Below are 9,252 nucleotides of genomic sequence, written 5' to 3' on the forward strand. Positions count from 1 at the left end.
CTCTGCTTGGGATTTCATTCCCTTTGCCTTGATCTTAAAAGTGCTTCTAAACAGAAAGCTAAAGTAATTTAGGGTTCACCTCACTTGTTCTCCTTTCAAGGATCAAAGTTCTGTCCTGTCTATAGTCCACAGTCTGAAAACAATTGCTTCAATTATTTTGTTCAGTTTTATAATTATTTATGTCAAGATAGTGTGTCCCATTCAGGTTACTATCCCATTCCCAGAAGCAGAAGTCTTCATTCTTGCTAATATTTCTTAGTATATGAAGTATTAGACTCTGAAAACAACTGGATTTTATGATCCCTTAATGTATTATCAGATCTAAAATTTTACATTAATCAGTATTCAGCAAATATATAAACAGAGTACTGTTTAATGTTGAGTGCCTGCCACCATTGAAGGAAAAAAAAAAAAAAAAAAAAGCTGTAGATTCCAACTCACAGTGATCCTGAAGGACAGAGTAGAACTGCCCCATAGAGTTCTTGAAGCTGTAACCTTTATGGAAGCAGACTGCCATCTCTTTCTCCTGCATAGCACCTGGTGGTTTAAAACAACTGACTTTTAGTTAGCAGCTCATCACTTAACAATTGTGCCACCAATGTTCCTCTGGTGCTATTAGGTGCGGGAAATCAAAGATGAGTAACAAAGCTCATCTACCTTCAAGACACTTCAGTCTAGAAGAAGATGGAGAAATGTAAACAGCTATTATGATACAGTGGGAAACATCCTGTACTGTTAGAAACTCGGTAAAAATATTTGACACTATGGTTATATTTTGGACAGAGCATATGGCAGGGACCTCTGGCTTATGCCCCCATGGATAATGAGAAAGTTCACCTACTCCAGTAGTCCTAGTGTGTATGATTCCAGGTTCAGATTCTGCCAAGCAATCCAAATTAATGGCCAGCTGTGTAAACTAAGTTCATAGACCTCATTTGAAAGACAACTTGTGAAAAAAATTTTATATTTTAATAAAAGGCAGAATATTGACTAGAACATGTCAAGTCCCAGTTTTCTATTATTTTGATGACAACAATTTATGGTAATATTCCTGAACGTTCTCACATTAAATTACTCGCAAGGAATCTTAGATCTCTAAGTATCTTTGGACATGATAGAGCTAAAGGCAAAGCAGGATTTTTTTTTTTTTTTTTAAATAATGCCTTTATTGAGATACAATTCACATACATCACATTCACTTTTTTAAAAATATGTAACTTAATTGGTTATTTTTTTAATATTTTCTTAATTGTACATTCATGACCACTACCTAAATTTAGAATATTTTCATCACCCCCAAAAGAAAATTGTACCCCTTAACAGTCATTCCCTGTTTTCCCTTCCCACAAGCTGATGGCAGCCACTAATCTATTCTATATGTGTCACATAAATGGAAACATACAATATGTGGTATTTTGTATCTCACTTCTATCACTTAGCCTCATGTTTTCAAGCTTCATTAACGTTGTAGCATGTATCAACATTTCACTCCTTTCTAATGTTAAATAATATTCCATTGCATGTATATACATTCAGTTTATCCACTCATCAATGGATAAGCAGTAAGATTTTTTCCACATTTTGGCTATTATGAATATTCATGTGTAATGATTTTTGTTTTTGCTTTTTCTGGACATATTTTTTTTTCTCTTTTTTGGGGTGATATATACCTAAGATTGAAATTACTGGGTCATACTATATTCATTTAACATTTCAGGAACTGCTAAACTATTTTACAAAGTAGATGATCCATTTCAAAACTCCACCATCAATATATGAGAATTCCAATTTCTCTTCATCCTGACCCAGATTGTTATTGTCTGTCTATTTGATTTTGTTATTCTTGTGGGTATAAAGTGAAATACCACTATGGTTTGTATTTACATTTCTCTACTGGTTATTGATGTATAACATCTTTTTATAGGCTTATTTTACATTTGCATATCTTCTTTGGAGAAATATCCATTCAAACATTTATCCATTTTAATTGTATTATTTATTTTTATTGTAGAATGGCAATCATACTTTATATACTTTTGATACAAGTTTCTAATGAAATATATGATTTGCAGATATTCTTTCATTATGTGAATTTTTTTTTCCACTTTCTTCATTGTGTGTTTTAGAGGAAAAATTAATTTTGAGAAGTCAGATTTATCTATTGTTTTCTTTTGTCATTGTCTTTTTGATGTCATGTCTAAATAGCCATGGTCTAACCTAAAGTTACAAGAAATTCCCTACTACATTTTCTTCCAGGAGTTTTGTAATTTACTGTTCATATTTAGTCTATAATTTTAATTCATTTTTTTTTTTTTTTGTATGTTGTGAAATAAGTGTTCGACTTCTCTGCTTTCATTTGGATATTCAGATGGCTCAGATCTGGTTCAAAAGACTATTCTTTTCCCTATTGAGTTGTCTTGGTAAATTTGTTGAAAATCATGGACTGTAAATATAGCATTTATTTCTAGAATCTCAGTTCTATTCCATTTACTTATAAGTCTATTCTTATACCAGTAACATGCTATCTTAATTATTTTATTATACTGTAACTTATGAATTTAGTAAATAGGAATGCTACAAGTTTTTTGCTGTGTTTATTTTTGTTATTTTTTTTTAATTGTGGTGAAATTATATACAACAAAACCTTTGCAAATTTAACAGTTTCTACATGGACAATTCAGTGATATTGATTACATCTTTCACATTGTGTAACATTTATAACTATCCTTTTCCAAATTATTCTACTACCATTATCATGAACTAAACTCCTTTAAACAAAATTCATCCATTCTCTCTCTTTCCCATCCCTGGTAATCACTAATAATTCCAAATTTGTTATTTTGAAAGGTCATTTTGGATAATCTGGGTCCTTGAATTTTCCTATGTCACTTTTCACAAAAACACAATTTTTTCATAAAGATTTCATTGAATCTGTAAATAAATTTTGTTAGTATTGTTATTTTAAGAATCTTAATTCATCTTATCCATGAACATGGAATATTTATTTATTTATTTAGATCTTTTTTTTTTCCCAATACTTTTTGCTTCTTTGTGTACAAATATTGCATGTTTTTTATTAAACTCATTCCAAAGTACTTTATTGGTTTTGATATTATTGTGAATGGAATTATTTTCTTAATCTTATTTCTGGATAGTTCATTGAAAGCATGTAGAAGTCAATTGATTTATATATACTGATTTCATAACTTTCCTTGTTTCTCATTTGCTACTTATAATAGGTTTTTGAGAGTTTTTTTTTTGTTTGTGTATTTTTCAGCATTCTTTATATACAAGATCATACCATCTGTAGATGGAAGTAGTTTCAGTTTTTCTTTTTCAATTGTGTTTCTTTTATTACTGTTTGTTTTGTTTTATTGACATATTGCCCTAGGGAGAACACTTAACATGATGTTGAATAGAGCATCTATTGTCTCATCCCTAATTTTAGACGGAAAACATTCAGTCTTTTATCATTTAATATGATGTTGTTGCTGTTGTTTTTGTTAGTTGTTGTCAAGTCAGCTACAATTCATAGTGACTTATGTATAACAGAATGAAACATTCAACATCATCTTCATGAATTGTTGCTTGGCTTTAGCCTCGCTGGCCTTTGCTGACCCTTAATTTCACCACTCACAGTAAAGTTTTCTAGTGACTGGTTTCTCTTGATGACATGTCCATAGTAAGTGAGGCAAAGTTTTGCCATGCATGCTTCTAAGAAGTATTCTGGTTATATTTGTTCTAAGACTGTTTTTGTTTGTTTGTTTGTTTGTTTGTTTTTTGTTCCTTCCTTGTGTACCAACTGGCCAATGATGGACGACTACTAATAAGTGCTGATACACCATTAACTGCTCTTCACAAAGAGTTAACAAAGATTTCTGCAGCCACTCTCATTCTCCACCACACCCAACAGGAAACAGGTGATGAATGCATAAGTGCTGCCAACTAGCAAATAAAGGAGAACAGTACCCTATATATCCACAAAAAAAAAAAAAAAAAGAAAAGAAAATCTTAGATGAATCACTCCAATATACAACCACCAATTAAATGTAAATACAACAAAGTCACAATTTCTCAGAGACAGCAGAACATCACAGGCCACACAAAGAAGCAAGATAAAGCAGGATATACAAGGGAGCAGAATAAAGACCCAGAACACATCCCTGAGGTAGAAGCAGCAATGAAACTCCCTGAGAAGGAATTCAAAAGAATTGTACTCAGGGACCTTCAACGAATTGAGAGACAGATCACAGAAAACACTGAGAAAACCCTAGAACAATTTTGGAAGAAAGTGCAAGAACAAAATGAAAAAATAAAGGAAAAATTATAAATAATACAAAATCTACAGATAGAAATCCAGAAGATTAATAGTAAATTATCAGAAATAGATAACACAGTGTAAGGGCAAAGGAGTAGAATTGATGCAATGGAACACAGAATTAAAGAGATTGAAGACAAATACCTGAATAGTTCTTTGGAAAGGGATCAATCAGGAAAAAAAAAAAAAAAAAGATCAAAACAAAATGAAGAAAGCCTAAGGATCATGTGGGATACCATCAAAAGGAATAACCTACATGAAATTGAAATTCTAGAACATGAAGAGAAAAAGGAAACCACTGAGAAAATTGTCCAGGATTTGTTGGAAGAGAACTACGCTGATATGGTGAAAGATGAGAATATATCCATTCAGGAAGTCCAATGAACCCCAAACAGAATAGATACCAAAAGAAAATCACCAAGACATATCATCATCCAACTCAACAAAGCCAAAGACAAAAAAAGAATCCTGAAAGCAACATGGGAAAAATGAAAATTTACCTACAAAGGGCAACCAATAAAACTAAGCTCTAATTTCTCAGCAAAAGCCATGCAATGCAATTGAGAAGGCAATGGGATGGTTTATATAAAACCCTGAAAGAGAAAAATTTCCAACCAAGAATTATATACTCAGCAAAATGACTCTCAAATATTAAGAATTATGAGATTTCCAGATAAGCAGAAATTAAAGAATCTGTTAAAACCAGACTAACCTTCCAAGAGATATTAAACAGAGTCCTTTGAACAAAGAACCAATAATAACAAACAAACAACCATTAATACACATGATCACATAACCCAGAAACCAACCCAGTTATGGAAGAATCCAAAGTAAAAAAAAAAAAAAAAATGCTAACAAGATTGTAAAACAGGGAACAAGAGACATCAATTGGCAAATGAGGACAACTACAAATCAAAAAGACAGAAAAAAATAGTGTAGCTACAGAACTTGTAAATGGTGAGGAAGTCAAGAGAGTTGTAAGATAAAATGGGTTGTTCTAAACTTGGGGAGAAAATTATAAATCACAGGGTAACCTCAAAGAAAAATGAAAAAGCTTCATATCACAATTAAAAAAAAGGGAGGGACAAGCACATATATTTAGCAAATACTACAACAAAGAAGGAAATGATAACATGATTCATAAACATAATGAGCTTAACACAGAAAAGCATAAGGAACAAAGAAACCAGAGACACCATGAAAAAACACATAACAAAATGACAGCAACAAATTCATACTTGTCTATAATTATGCTGAATGTCAACAGATTAAAAGCACCCTTCAAGAGAATGAGAGTTGCTGAATGGATAAGAAAACATAACCTATAAATAAGCTGTCTACAAGAAACACACCTTAGAAACAAAGACAAAAATAGACTAAAAATCAAAGGTTGGAAAAAGATATATCAAGCAAATGGCAACCAAAAAAAAAAAAAAAAGCAAGAGTTGCAATACTAATTTCTGATAAAATTGACTTTAAGACAAAAATCACTGTAAGAGACAAGGAAGGACACTATACAATGATTAAAGGATCAGTCAAACAAGAAGATATAGCTATAATAAATATCTGTGGACTCCATGAAGCAGCCCCAAAATACATGAATCAGACTTTAACAAAATTGAAAAAGCAAATAGATGACTCCACAGTCATAGTAGTAGACTACAATACACCATGTTCAATGACAGAACAACTGGAAAGAAGTTAAACAAAGACACAGAAGAACTACACAACACAATCCACCAGCTTGGTCTCATAGACTTCTACAGAGCACTTCACCCAACAACACCACAATACACATTCTTTTCCAGTGCTCATGGAACATTCTCCATGATAGACCATATGTTAGGCCATAAAGCAAGCCTTAATGAACTTAAAACACTGAAATACTGCAAAGCATCTTCTCAGATCCCAGTGCTATCAAATTAGAAATCAACAATGGAAGATCAATGGAAAAAGAGCAAACACATGGAAACTAAACAGCATCCTCCTTAAGAATGACTGGGTAATAGAAGACATGAAAAACGAAGTTACAAAATTCTTTTAATCAAAGGGGAATGAAAGCACAACATACTAAAATCGTTGGGACACAATCAGGATCAGAGGTCAATTTATAGCAATAAATACACACATCAAAAAAGAAGAGTCCAAATCAACACTTTAAACCAACGTCTTCAACAATTAGAGAAAGAGCAGCAAGAAAAGTCTTCAGTCACCAGAAGAAAGGAAATAATAAAGATTTCAGCAGGAATAAATAAAGCAAAAAAGAGAAAGACAATTGAAAAAAATAAACAAGACTAGAAGTGTTTTCGGGAAAAGATTACAAAAATTGAAAACCCCTGGCAAATTTAACAAAGGAAAAGAGGGAGAGATTACAAATAAGAAACAAATTGGGTGAAATCACAATAGAACCAACTGAAATAAACAAGATAATATCAGAATACTATGAAGAACTGTACTCCAACATATTTGAAAATCTGGAAGAAATGGATAGATTTCTGGAAGCACATTGCTTACCTAAACTAACACAGACTGAGGTGGAAAAATTGAATAGACCCATAAGAAAAGAAGAAATTGAGCAGGTCATAAAAAAATTACCAACAAAAGGTCCTGGCCCAGATGATTTTACCACAGAATACTACCAAACTTTCAGAGAAGAACTGACACCAATCCTACTCAAAGTATTCCAGAACATAGAAAAGAATAGAATCCTCCCAAATTCATTTTATGGCGCAAGCATAACCTTGATACCAAAAACAGGCAAAGGCATCACTAAAAATAAAAACTACAGACCAATATCCCTCATGAATCAAGATGCAAAAATCTTAAACAAAATCCTAGTCAATAGACACCAACAACATATCAAAAAATAATACATTATGACTGAGTGGGGTACATATCAGGTATGCAAGGATGGTTCAACATTAGAAAAACAATCAACCTCATCCATCACATAAATAAAACAAAGGAAAAGAACCACATGATCATATCAATTGATGCAAAAGACCTTTGATAAAATCCAATGCCCATTCCTGATCAAAACTCTCAGCAAACTAGGAACAGAAGGGACATTCCTCAACATGATAAAGGGCATCTATGCAAAACCACAAAAATTTGTGGTGCTGGCAGAGAATGCTGAAAGTACCATGGACTGCTAAAAGAACTAACAGATCTGTCCTGGAGGAAGTGAAGCCAGAATGCTCCTTGGAAGCAAGAATGGCCAGACTTTGTCTTACCTATTTTGGTCATGTTGTAAGAAGGGACCATTCCCTGGAGAAGGATGTCATGCTTGGTAGGATGGAGGGTCAACGAAGGAGGGGGAGGCCTTCAATGAGATGGATTGACACAGTGGCTGCAATGATGGGCTCAAGTACAGCAGGGATTGTGGGGCTGGCGCGGGATCAGGCAGCGTTTCGTTCTGCTGTGCATGGGGTCGCTATGAGTTGGAAATGACTCGACGGCACTTAACAACAACAACAACATGCAAAACCAACGCCAATAGTATTCTCAATGGAAAGAGAGTGAAACCATTCCCTTTGTGAACAAGAACCAGACCAGGATGCATTCTTTCACCACTTCTATTCAACATTATTTTGGAAGTCCTAGCCAGGGCAATAAGGCAAGAAAGGGAAATCAAAGGCATCCAAACTGGTAAAGAAGAAGTAAAACTATCCCTGTTTGCTGATGATATGATTCTATACCTAGAAAACCCAAGAGACTCAGCAAAAAAGTACTGGAACTAATTGAAAGATTTAGAATACATATGGCAGAATGTAAGACCGACATCCAAAAATCAGTTAGATTCCTCTACACCAGCAAAGAGACTGCTGAAAAATAAATAAGGAAACCAATGCCATTTACAATAAACTCACTGCTGCTGAGTCGGATCTGACTCATAGTGACCCTGCCTTGGGTTTCTGAGGTGGTATTGCTACAGAAGTGGATTGCCCAACCTTCCTTCCAAGGAGTGACTCATGGGTTTGAACCACCAACCTTCTGGTCAGCAGTCAAATGCCTTAGGCATAATAGGTACCAAAAAAATAAAATATTTGGTAATAAATCATACCTGAGACACAAAACACCTGTACGAAGAAAACTGCAAAAGACTACTGAAAGAAACCATAAGAGATCTACATAAATGGAAAAACATACCTTGTTCATGGATAGGAAGATTGAACATTGTGAAAATATCAATTGTACCCAAAGCAATCTATACATTCAATGCAATCCCAATCCAGATCCCATCAACATTCTTTAAGGATATGGAAAAACCAATCACAAACTTTAGGTGGAAAGGAAAGAGATCTCAGATAAGGAAAGCCCTATTGAAGAAGAAGAACAAAGTAGGAGGCCTCACACTCCCAGATCTCAAAACCTACTATATAGCCACTGTAGTCAAAACTGCCTGGTATTGGTACAATGACAGATACATAAACCAATAGAACAGAGTTGAAAACCCAGAAATAGATCTATTAACCTTTGGTCAGCTGATCTTTGACAAAGGGCTGAAACTCATTAAATGGGGAAGAGATCGTCTGTTGGTAAATGGTGTTGACAAAATTGGATATTCATTTGCAGAAAAATGAAGCAAGACACCATACACAAAAAACTAATTCCAGATGGATCAAACAATTAAATGTGAAACTTAAAACAAATAAGTTCTTCAAGGAAAAACTAGGGGCAAATTTAGGGGCCCTAATGGGGTGCTCTAGAGACATAGTGCCTAAGGCATCTGACTGATAACCAGAAGGTTGGCAGTTCAAACTCACAGCCACTCCTCGGAAGGAAGACTGGGCAATCTACTTCTGCAGACATCCAAGGAGGGGTCACTATGAGTCAGATTCAACTTGACATCAGGGAGGGTTTATTTTTTCATTAATGAATTAGGAGAGATCTCTTGGTTTGAACCACATTCCCAAAGAAGTTATAAATTCAGA

This window comes from Orycteropus afer, unplaced genomic scaffold, assembly GCF_000298275.1.
Source record: "Orycteropus afer afer isolate SDZICR_OR568_19922 unplaced genomic scaffold, OryAfe1.0 scaffold00046, whole genome shotgun sequence".
Lineage (NCBI taxonomy): Eukaryota > Metazoa > Chordata > Mammalia > Tubulidentata > Orycteropodidae > Orycteropus > Orycteropus afer.